Here is a 15,966-nt window from a genome sequence, read left to right as displayed (position 1 = left end):
TGAGTCTCAGCTAGAAGTAGATGATGCACTTGCAGTCAATACTCCTGGAGGGTTTACTTACAGAGAGGCAGATTAGGAAGGTGTAAGCACAGGGTAATCACACACAGTAGGTGATGGCGGGCACCTGGGTTAGCAGCAGTGGAGCCATGTGCCCCAAGGCCAGAGGGACCAAGGGAGCGAACAGCTCGCAGACCTGGGAGGAGGGAGTCCAACAGTGCTCTGCCTTTACGGGGGCAGTGGCCTGGGGTGGGGGTACAGACCTGGCCTGAGAGATACTCACAGGGAGGAGTGGAGGAATAAAGATCTTGACCTCAGTCTTTGTTCTTCCTCCATTTTTGAGGGGGGAAGGGGACCAGAACTGTCCACTGGCCAAAGTTATCTGGGATCCAGGGGATAGAAGAACCCACTGATGTGATGCAGAGGTCAGCCTTGGGGGACGGACAGCAGAGGAGGATGGGGAGTAGAGGGAGGGGCAGGGGGAAGATGCCAGCACCCCTACCGTGCTGTGCTCAGAGGACACACAGCTGAAGAGCAGCCCTGACCGACCTCCAAAGGGCACACAGTCTGTCACAGGTGAGGGGGGTTAGGGAGAGATGGACTGGGGTTTGGGATCCGCAGAGGAACACTAATACACATAGGATGGATAAAAACCAAGGTCCAACGTGAAACGAATTGCCAGTCCAGGTTCGATGCAGGATACAGTATGCTCGGGGCTGGTGCACTGGGATGACCCAGAGGGATGGTACGGGGAGGGAGGTGGGAGAGGGGTTCAGGATGAGGAACACGTGTACACCCGTGGCGGATTTGTGTTGATGTATGGCAAAACCAATACAATTTTGTAAGTAATTAGCCTCTAATTAAAATAAATAAATTTAAATTAAGAAAAATAAAATTAAAAAAAAAACAAGGTCCTTCTGTAGAGCAGAGAACTATAGTCAACATTCTGTGACAAACCATAATGGAAAAGAATATGAAAAATAATGTGTATGTGTACACACACACACACACATAACTGAGTCTCTTTTCTGTATAGCAGAAATTAACATAGTAAATCATCTATAGTTCCACAATTTTTAAAAAAATTTAAAAAAAAGAAGTACATGATCAGGGAGACAGAGTATGTGTGTAAGACAAACTGTAAGAGCATTGTGGGATTTTAGTGAAAGAAAAATCTAAATTCTCATAACATCCGTCTTCTTTGCCTCTTCGGGAGCCCCTCCCTCTCTCTGGTGGTGCTCAAACTTTAACAGTGTATGATTCACTGGTAAGGCCTGATGAAACGTGGATGACTGGGCCTGACGCCAGCATTTCTGATTCAAGAGTTCCGGGGTGAACCTTGAGAATCTGCCTTTCTAATAGTTTCCAGATGATGCTAAGGCTGCTGGTGTCCAGGGACCAGAGTTTGAGAACCACCGCCTTAAGGAAATGACCTGTCCTCCGAGCTTCAAACTGCAGGCCCTGAGGCTCCCGTCAAGGCTGTCAACTTCCCACCTCTTCGCTGCTGGTCCACAGCCCAGGCCTGAGAAGAAAGCATGGCTCATCTCCCTGAACCCCACTCAGGGTCTGTCTGCAGCCACATAAGTCTGCGTGAATAGAGATGACCTCAGGGGCCCCCCATCCCCCCCTTTTCTCTACTTCCCTGGAGACAGTCCCAGCTCTCACATGCTCACTACACTTTATTTACTCAGGGAATTTATGTTCAGGAAAGTCAATGCCAAGATTTAGCAACAAGGATATTCATCACATTATTAACTACCTAGATACCTAGTTACAAACATATGGTTAAAAGAAGTATAGTACATCCACACAATTGAATAACACAAAATCATTAAAAACTTGAATACAAAAATATATTCCTTGATATGGAATGATGTTCACAATACAGTAAGCTTATAAAAAGCAAGTCACAAAGCTATTTCTAGGATATTACCCTCTTTTAAAAATATATATGTGAAACAATACACTGTTGTATTAAAAGATTACTTCTAAGTGGGTGGAATGATGGGTATGTTTAATTTTCTTTTTTGTTTGCCTATCTATTCTTATTCTTTTTCAAGTGAGCATGTATTGCTTTTGCAATAAAAACTAGCAATAAAAGAAATTTCATTTTGAAACACATACTCCCGCCATTCTCATCCAGACTGTATCTAATTCAAAGGCTCAAAACATAAACATCTATATTAGTTCTATTATCTCAGACCTCCTTGACTCCTAAAATCCAGTATTAGTTATAATTAGGTTCTGTGGTATGTGACCTCAAACACAGATGAAAACATTAGAATCAAGAGGGTTTTATTCCCTCCCATGAAATTTATAGAGATGAGCAGTTCAGGGTGAACATGAGAGCATACAAATTCCAAGGGATTCTGTCACCTCCCAAATATCCACTTCATTGCTGGAACATGGCCTCTTTTGTAAGGTCCAGTGGTCATCAAATCCCTAATTCCAGCCAGCAAGAAGAAAGGGCACAGGGGAGGAAATACTCTTCCCCTTAAAGACACTTTCTTGAACTGTCCATACCCCTCTGCTTATATCCCACCCACTGCCTGGATCTTAGCCACATGGCCACATGGAGCACAGGGGAGGCTGGTAAATGTCTTTATGGAGGGCATCTATATCTTCAACTCACTTTAGGAGTTCCATTACAGTGGGAGGATGAGAAATGGGAGACTAAGCAGCAGACTGTGCTACACCACGTAACATAAAAGGTACCATCTATGAGGTACCATTTCACACCAGTCAGAATGGCTGCGATCCAAAAGTCTACAAGCAATAAATGCTGGAGAGGGTGTGGAGAAAAGGGAACCCTCTTACACTGTTGGTGGGAATGCAAACTAGTACAGCCACTATGGAGAACAGTGTGGAGATTCCTTAAAAAACTGGAAATAGAACTGCCTTATGATCCAGCAATTCCACTGCTGGGCATACACACTGAGGAAACCAGAAGGGAAAGAGACACATGTACCCCAATGTTCATCGCAGCACTGTTTATAATAGCCAGGACATGGAAGCAACCTAGATGTCCATCAGCAGATGAATGGATAAGAAAGCTGTGGTACATATACACAATGGAGTATTACTCAGCCATTAAAAAGAATACATTTGAATCAGTTCTAATGAGGTGGATGAAACTGGAGCCTTACAGAGTGAAGTAAGCCAGAAGGAAAAACACCAATACAGTATACTAACGCATATATATGGAATTTAGAAAGATGGTAACGATAACCCTGTATACGAGACAGCAAAAGAGACACTGATGTATAGAACAGGCTTATGGACTCTGTGGGAGAGGGAGAGGGTGGGAAGATTTGGGAGAATGGCATTGAAACATGTGAAATGTCATGTATGAAACGAGCTGCCAGTCCAGGTTCAATGCACGATGCTGGATGCTTGGGGCTGGTGCACTGGGACGACCCAGAGGGATGGTATGGGGAGGGAGGAGGGAGGAGGGTTCAGGATGGGGAACACATGAGAAATAAAGGAATAAAAAATTTAAAAAAATAAAAAATAAAAAAAAGTAAAAAAAAAAAAAAGGTACCATCTAAAGGATGATGTGGTACATATACACAATGGAATACTGCTGCTGCTGCCAAGTCGCTCCAGTCGTGTCCGACTCTGTGCGACCCCGTAGACAGCAGCCCAGCAGGCTCCCCCGTCCCTGGGATTCTCCAGGCAAGAACACCAGAGTAGGTTGCCATTTCCTTCTCCAGTGCATGAAAGTGGAAAGTGAAAAGTGAAGTCATTCAGTCATGTCTGACTCTGTGCGACCCCATGGACCGTAGCCCACGAGGCTCCTCCATCCATGGGATTTTCCAGGCAAGAGTACTACTCAACCATAAAAAAAAGAATGAAATAATGTCATTTCTAGCAACACAGATGGACCTAGAGATTGTCATACTAAGTGAAGTCAGAAAGAAAAAGACAAATATCATATGGTATCACTTATATGTTGAATCTAAACAGTGAAAAAAGTGAAAAGTCCCTAAGTTGTGTTCCATTCTTTGCAACCCCATGGACTGTAGCCTGCCAGGCTCCTCTGTACATAGACTTCTCCAGGCAAGAACACTGGAGTGGGTAGCCAATCCCTTCTCCAGGGCATCTTCCCAACCCAGGGATCGAACCCAGGCCTCCCACATTGCAGGCAGAATCTTTACCGTCTTGAGTCACCAGGGAAGCCCAAGAATATTGGAGTGGGTCGTCTATCCCTTCTGCAAGGGATGTTCCAGACCCAGGAACTGAACTCGGGTCTCCTGCATTGCAGGCAGATTCTTTACCAGCTGAGCCACCAGGGAATCTAAAGTATGATATAAATGAACGTATCCATGAAACCGAAACAGAGTAACAGACATAGAGAACAGGCTTGTGGTTGGAAGGGGGCTAGGGGAAGGATATATGGGGAGTCTGTGAGAGAAGATGCAAATCATTATACTCGGAATGGATAAGCAACAAGGTTCTACTGCATAATACAGGGAAGTATATTCAAACAGCATCCGTCCTTCCAGTGAATATTCAGGGTTGATCTCCTTTAGGATGGACTGGTTTGACCTCTTTGCAGTCCAAGGGACTCTCAAGAGTCTTCTCCAACACCACAGTTTGAAAACATCAATTATTTGGCACTCAGCCTTCTCGATGGTACAACTTTCATGACCATACATGATTACCGGAAAAACCATAGCTTTGACTATATGGACCTTTGATGGCAAACTGATGTCATTGTTTTTTAATACACTGTCTATAATAGACCATAATGAAAAAGAATATAAAACAGAATGTGTGAATCGCTTTGCTGTATAGCAGAAATTACCATAAAGTTGTTAACCAACTATATTTCAATATTTCAATAAGTTCTGTTTTTATTTTTGTTTTTGTTTACTACTCAGTAACTCCTCAAAGTAAAACACTCAAACTAAGAAATCTTTCTGAACCTGGACATCAAGATTTCCCCTAAGTGTGTATCACTGAACTAATATTTTTCAGTGGTTTTATTTCACGGGTAACTAGGGGCAAGGAAAGAGTGTTTAAGTTTGGAAGTGTTTGTAAAATATCAACTTTTCCTTCAGTGTCATGACTGAAGACAGCCTTCTTTCTGAGATGCTGGTCACCAGATGGTGTAGAGGCTCATCACACAGAGAATTCTCTGAATCCACGCTGCCTGCATCTTATTTTAGACCTAACATCTGACATGAAGCTGATTTCCACCACAGATAGGGTCTGCTGGTCACTCCATTCCAGCCACATTGGTCTCCTTCTTGTCCATGGATGTGTTAAACAGCCCTGTGCCCTTGAACTTACTTACTCTATGCTTGGAATACTCAGATATTTACTTGGTTCACTGTCTAACCCCTCCACCTCCTTGAGGTCACTGCTTAAATGTCACCTGATCAGGAAAACTTTCACTCTCCAGTCTATTTAAAATTGCAATTGCCTGCCTCTCCACCCAGCACTCCAGCTCCTGAGTCCTACTTTTTTCCTTTGATATCTCAATGTATGTTTTTGAGTAGCCCAATAGCTGCCTCCCCAACAAGAAGGCAAACTCCAACCATGGCAGGGATCTTTTTCTCTATTAGACAATCCTTTTGTCCCCTGACCTAGAGCAGAGGCTGGAACATAAGTGATGTTCAATAAACATTGAATCAATGAATGATCAAACAAATAAATCTTTAAATCCTAGGATCTCTGGCAAGTAAAATGACCAGAGTTGCAATTCGCTCCAAATCGGGCCGCAGTTTGAAGAACAAGGTAGAGGGCGCCAGGCTGCAGGTGACAGGGTCAGCTGGGAAGTGGCAGCCCCGCCAGAGAAATGATGCTGTTTGAACTCAGAATAATACACTTGACTATGAAGACAGATGGATGCAGAAAACTAATGGAAACATCCAACCACCAGGTCCTTGCTTCTCTCCCTAAACCTCATCAAACTTCAGGTTTCGTTTAAGTAAAAGGAGGAGAGTAAGTCACAAATTTGCTGTAAAGATTAAATGACAAAATATACATGCAATAATACACATATTATAGCACGGTCTCTAACACAAAATAGGGACCCGGCTAACAGGAATTCTATTCTTGAGATGCCTTTTATTTTTCTCCAGCTTCACTCTCATTTCTTCATCTTGAACAGCTCTTGCATCCACAATGGTACGTCTACCGTATGAGGAAAGTAGGGAACAGACCCCTTATTTTCTTTCATCTCTGGTAAGACTGGGGTCCACCTTTACCGTGAACTTTAAAATCCTATCTATAGCAACGAAAAACTCATTCATCCAAGATGCTGAGCTGATTAAGAAAGCCCAGATATGGTCATGAGAGAGAAATAACTTTTTAAAGAAAATAATTTTTCTTCACTCATACTCCACTTTGTTCCAAAAGAGATTTAAGGTTGCTTCTCCAAATGCACAGGCCACAGAAATATAAACTAAATTAAAAGGAAGAAAAATGAGACAAAAGGAAAATAAGGGGAGGAAGCATTTAGATCCATGAGCAAAGCCAGTAAACTCTCTAGGACTCTGTTGCTAAACTGGAACTGAGTTGTCCAGAGGCCATATGACAAGACAGCCACAGTGAGTTAGGGGATTCACAGAGTCTCTGAGGCTAAAGTATACCAGTGGTCAAGAAAAGCCCTTTACACAGAGGCCAGAGAAAGATGCCTCCCCTGAGCCCCCAGCAAGAAGACACTGAATAATATAACAAACACCATCCTTGGCAGCCCTCAGAACAGCCCTGAATAATCACTTCCTATTTGATACATTTTGTAAAGCCAGGATACAAGTTAGCATCATCTATACCTCAAGTGGTTCCCTTGAGGACTGGGAAATTGATGCTGCTATTGCATGCTGCTGGGTTAGTCAAGTGCAAGGGACTGAAAAGCCAGGGGTCTTTAGTCCAGAGGTTTTGAAGGTGTTTCTTGGATCCACTGGGTTCCACAGGGGTGCCTCAGGAGAAGTGTGGGGGTTGGAGGAGAACTGAGGGGCCAAGGGGGCAGGGTCTTGCAGTCCACGTCCCCGGCTTCAAAGAGAGCAAATTCTGGAAACCACAATGGCCTCAGTAGAGTGCAGCAAATCAAGGGATGGACTTCAGAGTTATTTGGAGGTAAGGGAGTCTGGAGGAGGATTCAAACTCAAAGATAATCAATAGCTGTAGGACTTGGGGTAAATTACTTCACTTCTCTGTGCCTCAGTTTCCTCATCTGTCTAAAGGGGACATTAATAGGACCTACTACATAGGGTCAGTGGGAAAATTAAACTGCTTGACAAAGACAAAGTCCTATGATACTGTGATTTTTCATAAACATAGCTTGGTCTTCATCCACAGCTCTCAGCTCCCAAAAGCCTTAGAAAAGAGCCACAGGAGCATCTTTTGTTTTGATATTTGGTCTCTTATCTTCAGTTCCTGAAGTGACTTCAGGGCCACAGAGGGGAAACGGATGTCCTGTAATTCACAACAAACCCCTTTCTACCACATCTGGGTTTGTGTTAATGAACTGGTTTTTGGAAAGCACCTAAGGATGGGGACTAGTTGCCAGGAAAACCAACCATGAAGAGGGGATTGGAGGTTTCAGTCCTTCCCCTGCTTTCTGGGGAGGAGAGAGGCGCTGGAGGTTGAGTCAGTCACTAGCAGCCAATAATGTAATCAATCATGCCTAAGTAATGAAGCCCCCAGAAAAACCCAGAAGGAGGAGCCGTGAAGAGCTTCCAGGATGGAGGAGGAGAACAATTCCTCTGTGCCAGACCCCAGACTCCACGAGGACAGAGCTCTTTTATTCAAGAACTAACCCTGTGTATCTCTCCATCTGACCATTGATTCCTACTCTTTAACATCCTTTGTAATAAGTTGATGATCAACTGAGTGAACGGGTTTCCTGAGTTCTGGGAGCCATTTCAGCAAGTTAATTGAACCCAACAAGGAGATTGTTGGGAACCTCTGATTTATAGTTCCCCACTGGTCAGAAGCACAGCTGATAACCTGGACCTGTGATTGGCATCTAATGTGGGGCAGTCTTTGGGGAACTGAGCCTCTAACTGTGGGATCTAATGTTCTATCCAGGAGTCTCCAAGTCATGTCCAACTCTTTGTGACCCCATGAATTGCAGCACACCAGGCTTCCCTGTCCTTCAATATCTTCTGGAGATATATCCAGGCATATAGTGTCTGAACTGAGTTGAACTGTAAAACACTCATCTGGTATTGGAGCACTGTCTGGCAACATGGGAAAAACTCTTCACAGACGTGTGGGAACTGGGTCCTTTAGCAGCAGGTCTGGCACAGAGTAAGTGCTCAGTAGGGATTTTCCAGCAGAAGTTTGGGTAAGAGAAATACTAAGCCCTGAATTGAGCCAAGCTCCTACATATAAAGAAACAACTGCTGTGAAAATATTCTGTCTACAACGTCTTGAGTAGAGTCTTGGGCAGCTTGATTTTACTGCTTGTACCCTTGTCATCAACCGTAAGAACACAGTCCTGACAGCTGCCGCTACTTCAAAACATCAGAAAGACCTATGTCTGATCTTGAACTTGAAATAAATCTGTCACAATGGATCACTGACTCATCAATAATAATTGATACCTTATTGTAATAAACTGAGATGGTTTGGAAATAAATATATATATTCTGTCTATATAAGGGTTGATTTATTGTTTAGTCACTTAGTCGTGTCTGACTCTTTGAGACTCCATAGATTGTGGCACGCCAGGCTTCCCTGTCCTTCACCGTCTCCTGGAGTTTGCACAAACTCAGGTCCATTGAGTCAGTGATGCCATCCAACCATCTCATCCTCTCTTGTCACCTTCTCCTCCTGCCTTCTATCTGTCCCAGCATCAGGGTCTTTCCCAGTGAGTCGACTTTTCACATCCTGTGGCCAAAGTATTGAGCTTCAGCTTCAGCATCAGCCCTTTCAATGAATATTCAGGGTTGATTTCCTTTAGGATTGACAGGTTTGATCTCCTTTGCAGTTCAAGGGACTCTCAAGAGTCTTCTCCAACACCACAGTTTGAAAGCATCAATTGTTCAGTGCTCAGCCTTCTTAATGGTTCAGCTCTCACATCCATACATGACTACTGGAGAAGCCATAGCTTTGACTATACTATACATAGGGGTTATCCAAAAGATACGGTCCAGAAGTTGAAGTGGCTTGCCCCAAATTGCATTTCTAGTGTCAAAACAGGCGATGGAGGCAGCACTCCTGACTTCTTGCCCAGTGACCCATCCACTGGGCCAGGAAGCTGGCTTCCAGTTCTCACGGTTGTCCTCCGGCTAACCCTCACTGCCTCACTGCATCCATGCTGTGAAATCCTGCATACAGAAGAGCCAGCAGATTTCACCTCATGTGTGAGCTCCAATTACATGGCTTCCTTGAGAAAAATTTTAGTTCGCTCTTAGGATTAGCAACATAGAATTTCAGAATCAGTCACATCCATCGCTGGAAAGAGCAGGGAGATACCTGTAGATGCCATGGTATGTAATAATTTCATGAAGATGGAAATCATGTGTAAGCACTTTGGACTCTAAAGCACAATTCCCTATGCTGAACACACAGTAGGCCATTTGTCAGTGTTTACTGAGGGACTGATTGAGTGTTCACACAAAATACTTAATGAGCATAAAAGAACAATGGCGATTGATTCCACTGACCTTTTAGAGAACACAAGGTAGGCGATTTACTTGAGGCTAAGAATCATGAGCAGTGAATTACTTACTTTCTCCAGATCCTCCCAACATATCACAGTGCCTAGTTGGTTTTTTAGAAGGTCCATTGGCTAAACAATGGGGAGGAACATTGCACTGATTTCTATTAGGAAGATGTCCATCTGTGAAAGCCTTTAAATCAATTCATGACTCTTGCACAATGGCTGTCTTCAATATGGATTGCCTCTGAAACCGAAATTGCTTACTTTAGAATAATTTTGATGCTGCAAACTGTTAATGGGTTCTCCCTTTACTCAGACGAAGCATTGTGAGCTATAAGCCATAGGAAAATGAATCTGTTGCTGGCTTCCAGCAGAGATATATATGCCAGTTAATCTTCACAAATTTAAGAATGCAGACTGATACTAATATAAGAGCCAGAAAATTGTTAATAGCATTTAAGCCTGGGTCAGAGGTGGTAAGTGAGAAGGTTACTTGGAGATGGTTCTTTTGAGCTAGGGACATTTCAATTTTTTTTTATGAAGGGAAGGCCATTCCAGGTGGAAAGAAAGGCTTTTAGCAAGGGCATACAGGGAGGGAGTTACAAAGCACACCTCAGACAGTCACTGTGATATATAGAAAATTATAAACCTGTATATATAATGGACAAAGTCACCTGAAGAGGCTAATGTGATTATTTTGCCACCCTCCAAAACTGCTAAGTTTCCAAAATTCAAATTATTATATACTTGGTTCAAAACTCATCTTCAAAAGAAACTTCTAGTTACCAAAGGGGAAAGGTACAGGAGAGGGACAAATTAGGAGGTTAGGGTTAACATTTACACAATACTATAAATAAAAGAGGTAGTCACAAAGGACTTACTGTCTAGCACAGGGAACTCTACTCAATATTCTGTAATAACCCATATCAGAAATAAACCTGAAAAAGAATGGACATATATATATAACTGAATCACTTTGCTGTACACCTGAAACTGACACACTTTGAATAAACTGTACCCTAACATAAGATTTTAAAAAGCTTACAAATACCAAAAACTTCTTTTCAAAAACTCATTTTTGAAAAGAAAGATGGTAACAATAACCCGGTGTACGAGACCGCAAAAGAGACACTGATGTATAGAACAGTCTTATGGACTCTGTGGGAGAGGGAGAGGGTGGGAAGATGTGGGAGAATGGCAATGAAACATGTAAAATATCATGTAGGAAACGAGTTGCCAGTCCAGGTTCGATGCATGATGCTGGATGCTTGGGGCTGGTGCACTGGGACGGCCCAGAGGGATGGTATGGGGAGGGAGGAGGGAGGAGGGTTTGGGATGGGGAACACATGTATACCTGTGGCGGATTCATTTTGATGTTTGGCAAGACTAATACAATTATGTAAAGTTTAAAAATAAAATAAAATTGGAAGAATAAAAAAAAAAAAAGAAAAGAAAAGTGCAAAGTAAAACCAGATTAAAATAAATGACTTATTTATATTAAAAATACATTGAGTATCTTTTCGGAGTTGAGTAAGACAGGCCCTGCCTGTCAAAGGCTCCCAGTCTGATGTAGGAAAAAGGAAAATATGTCTTCCAATAGGAAAACAAATAAATGAATAAGGTACTTAAGATGGAATATTAGAAAATAATATCAAGTGTCCTCAGCAAAGAAAGTATGTTGCTTATAATATGTAAATCATAATTCCACTTAAAAAGTTTTTCTAAGACCTTGAATGTACATGTCTGTAAGGCATACCACGCATATGCATGTCTAAATGATTACTGCTCCCAACTGTGAATGGTTCTTCCCACTGGCAAGACAGACAGGAAGGGTTAGAGGAACATGGGGAATTTTACTTTAATTAATCTTCTGTTTTAAGATTCTGTAAAATGTGATGAGTTACCAGCTTTTTTTTTTTTCTTTAAAAAAATAAAAATTATGAAAATGGTTTCAAATGTTTTCAGGATCAGAGGGTCTAAGATACTACTATGAATTAAGTCTGTTCTCAGCTTTTGAAGGACTGAAAATATATTAAAATAACCAGAAATGTTATATGATCAACTCTAGAGCAACAGCACAAAGCTCAGGAGATGTACAGACAAAAGAACATTTCAGTTTGTTAGGAAGCCCTCCCAGAAGATAACTAGGCCAGTGCTTGGGTGACATATAGAGCTGGGTCAAGATATTTTGGGCAGATTACAGGAGCCAAGGCAGGTGAAGGGCACATTACGGGGAGAGGTGGCCACTTAGCTTGACTAGGGGACAGGCTCAAGACTCCACCATGGTTACTGCTCTGAAAGCTGGGTCGGAGTAAAACAAGATGTAAGTAAACACCACAGCTGGCAGAATTCATTTTGGTTGAATTCCCAAACCTGTGGATTTTCTACTAAACTTTATACCTTTTCTCTGACAAAATTTCCCTGGAGTAGGACTTCCCTGGTGGTCCAGAGGCTAAGATGCTGCACTCCCAATGCAGGGGGCCCAGGTTCAATCCCTGGTCAGGAACTAGATCCCACTTGCACTCCCAATGCAGGGGGCCCAGGTTCAATCCCTGGTCAGGAACTAGATCCCACTTGCACTCCCAATGCAGGGGGCCCAGGTTCAATCCCTGGTCAGGAACTAGATCCCACTTGCACTCCCAATGCAGGGGGCCCAGGTTCAATCCCTGGTCAGGGAACTAGATCCCACTTGCATTCCCAATGCAGGGGGCCCAGGTTCAATCCCTGGTCAGGGAACTAGATCCCACTTGCTGCAACTAAGAGTTCGCATACCACAACTATGACTGACCTGGCACAGCCAAATAAATAAATAACTTTTTAAAAATGCCCTGAGTGTGGCATCCTCACACAAAGCCTTCCTTCTAAAGGTGAATGCCTGCTTTATATTTAGTTTATCAAAGGAAGAGAATCCCAAATAATAGCCTTCTTAGCTTCAGCTTTTTTAATTAATTAATTTTAACTAGAAAATAATTACTTTACAATATTGTGGTGTTTTTGTCATACATCAACATGAATCAGCCACAGGTGTACATGTGTCCACCCATCCTGAGCTCCCCTTCCACCTCCCTCCCCACCTTATCCCTCTGGGTTGTCCCAGAGCACCAGCTTTGGGTGCCCTGCTTCATGCCCTAGAACTCACACTGGTTATCTATTTTACATATGGTAATGTACATGTTTCAATAATATTCTCTCAAATCATCCCACCCTAGCCTTCTCCCACTGAATTAGCTTCAGCTTTTAAACTTTTCCTACGAAAGCAATATCCATGATTGTGTTCCTTACCAGTGACCTACAAGGATAGATGAGTTGGAGTATTTCTGCCTCCGCTTTACAGTGAAGGTCATGGGGACACATACACTCTGCCAAATGGTAACTTGGCTGGAACTCAAGTTCACATGTCTGGTGCCTCCAGTCTAGAGAGCCTCTCATTAGATCATGCCATAAAATGACAATAGTCTTTAAAAACAGAAGTAAATATCTGACGGCACATGCCATCATTCTCAATTCTCCCCTCTTAACACTGACTTCACAGCAGCACCTCAGAGAATATACTGGAAAAAAGATATTCATTTCTCCATGAAATTTCTTTCAGTACCCCTTTTATCCTCACTGTTGAATAAGGTAACACTTGACTGGTTAATCCCCAAAGAAGTCAAAATCCATAGGTATAAATCAGTGATTCAAAAAGACAAAAGGAGAGAAGCTGGTGCTTTGCAAGCGTAAGAAAGAGGGAAGTCACTTTGATTTGATCAGGAGTTAATTTACCTTCAAGAAGAAAAGAGGGTTACATGACAGGTCACCAGCAACTGGCATGTTGGTCTTTGCTTTGTAAATTTACTTTTGTGATTACTCACAATCATTCTGAGAAAAAAAATGCAGTGTCTTAAACTACTTTTGTCTTTATATGACTTAATGTCTCTGAACCTCTATCTCCTTATCTAAAAATGAAGACAACAATCATAATATTGAGTGATAATAATAAAAATGATCTGAAAGGCTGGCCACAGTTCTGCTACCATTCAAGCTGGAATAACAGGAAGTAGATTTATCCTCTCACCTGAAACAGTGACTTTCAAAACACTCAACAACAAGTAATAAAGGACACTGATACCCAAGAGATGAAAAATAAATAAGATAAGTCCTAGAATTGTCCTAGATTACTGCCTTGAGGGAGTTTTCTCTCTAAAAAAATATTTAAAGAAAATGGATCAAACTCTTTCTAAGTAATGCAGCTGCAAAACAAAATTAAGCTTTTAAAATGTTTATAAGGATACAAAAAATATCCAGCAAAAAGTGACATAAAATTCATAATGTCTGGCATCCAATGAAACATCACCAAGTATTCAAAAAGCATAAAAGTGTAACCTATAATGAGGAGAAAAATCAATTGCTCAAAACCAACCCAAACATGGAACAGGAGTCAGAATTAGCAGATAAGAACATTAAAACAGTTACTATAATTCTATTCTATAAAGCTCAAAAATTTAAGCTGAAAGCTATTTTTTAAAAGATCAAAATAGAATATCTGAGGTAAAAACTAAAACGTTTTAGATATAAAGTATACAGCCCCCTCAACTTTGAGATGATCATCAGGACAGCCTTTTCCTGGGGACTCCAGAACCCTAGCCCTCACCCAAGCACTCAGATACCTACTGCGGTTCGCCAACATCTGATATCTTCGATTGCACGTCATCACCACCAAGAACTCCATTAGATAGGTATGATTACCTCCTGTATACACTAAAGAGTCTTTTGAGATCTTAGAGTCACACAGTAAGTGGTGGTGCCAAGGCTCAAGGCTAGAGCCAGGCTCTCTCCTGCTACACCATGGTGGGTTGGCAGGGGTAGCGTGGCAAAGGGAAAAAGACTGGTTCCTGAAGAGCAGGAGACCCAAAAACTAGTCCAGGTCAGCTTTCCTCTCACAGAGAACTTGCCAAGTCCTACCACTCTCCAAACTCTGAGTCACTAGCCATCTGTAAGGAGGGGCTTTAAGCTGCTAAGTCACTTCAGTTGTGTCCAACTCTGTGAGACCCCATAGACGGCAGCCCACCAGGCTCCCCCGTCCCTGGGATTCTCCAGGCAAGAACACTGGAGTGGGTTGCCATTTCCTTCTCCAATGCATAAAAGGGAAAAGTGAAAGTGAAGTCGCTCAGTCGCGTCCAACCCTCAGTGACTCCATGGACTGCAGCCTTCCAGGCTCCTCCATCCATGGGATTTTCCAGGCAAGAGTACTGGAGTGGGGTGCCATTGCCTTCTCAGGGGCTTTAAGCTGGACGATATTAATAACAATACTACTGGCAGCCTCCTTTTCCCAAGTCCTCATGCAATATGGGGTACTGTGCTGGGAGGACTGAACTGGCTGGAACAGGGACCCTGGATTCAAACCCTGGTTCCACTACTTATTCCTGAGTGACCTTGGGCAAGTGCCTTCAGTTTTCTGTTTGCTCACCTGTAAAATGGAGATTACAAACAATGCTTCCTTCAGAGTTGCCCTCGGGATTTCATTAGTATAGACAAAGGTTCTTAGAACTGCATTTGCATTTAATGTGGCTGTTGCCATGTTGCCATCTTTGCCTTAGTTATCTCACTTGATACTCTCAGCAACCCTCTGAAGTAGAGACTGTAGTCTCCATATAGACAAGGAAACGCAGACTCAGTAAGTCTACTTAACTTGTCCAAAGCCACAGGGTCAGTTAAGGTTAAGATGGGAATTTGAACCCAAGTTTACCTGACTCTAATATCCAGGTTCTCAACCCCTGCTACACATCATCCCACTACATCAGGGATTCTCAATCTTGTCACCAGGACTTTTGGAGCCAGGTAATTCCCGCCGTCCTTTTATATAGTTCATGAGGTTCTCACGACAAGAGTCCTGCCATGCCGCAGTCCAAGAGTCAGACACGACTGGGCGACTGAACAACAATTCTTGTTGTGGGAGGCTGTTCTGTGCACTGTAGAACATTTAGCAACCCCTTGGCGTCTACTCACTAGGCACCATTTCCCTCTAGTTATGACAGCTAACCTCAGGTATTGACTAATGTCCCCAGGGTGGGGTGAAACTGCCCCGAGTGGAGATGCAAGATGCTCCCTGAGGTCAATTTCACTCTAACATTTCTATTTCTGTTAGAACTAGACCAATGACAGGAGAGCAGAGAAAATTTTTATTTTACTTTATTTTTTATTTTATCATCAAAAATAAACAAAACTGAGTGGAAACCTCCTTCTCAGGACATGCCTATCTCATCCTTATATGGTGGCAGCTACAAGGCACCTTTGTGCTAATTAAAGAAAGGTGTGCTCACTCAATAGACAAATAACTCCATTGCACCTCCTTCACCTTTTATCATCTT

At 42.6% G+C, this 15,966-nt stretch overlaps 1 long non-coding RNA gene and 1 other non-coding gene across 2 annotated transcripts in view; one reads left to right on the top strand and one right to left on the bottom strand.

Annotated features, from left to right (window-relative positions):
• LOC112443504 (uncharacterized) overlaps positions 1–15,966 on the bottom strand; it is a 730,208-nt gene that overhangs the window by 559,485 nt on the left and 154,757 nt on the right. The gene's annotated exons all lie outside the window — the stretch shown is intronic.
• On the top strand, positions 12,051–12,123 carry TRNAG-CCC (transfer RNA glycine (anticodon CCC)). The gene has a single exon. It is a non-coding gene; the product is annotated as a tRNA-Gly (tRNA).

The sequence above is a fragment of the Bos taurus genome, chromosome 22 (assembly GCF_002263795.3).
Source record: "Bos taurus isolate L1 Dominette 01449 registration number 42190680 breed Hereford chromosome 22, ARS-UCD2.0, whole genome shotgun sequence".
Lineage (NCBI taxonomy): Eukaryota > Metazoa > Chordata > Mammalia > Artiodactyla > Bovidae > Bos > Bos taurus.
This window is presented reverse-complemented; position numbering and strand designations above follow the sequence as displayed.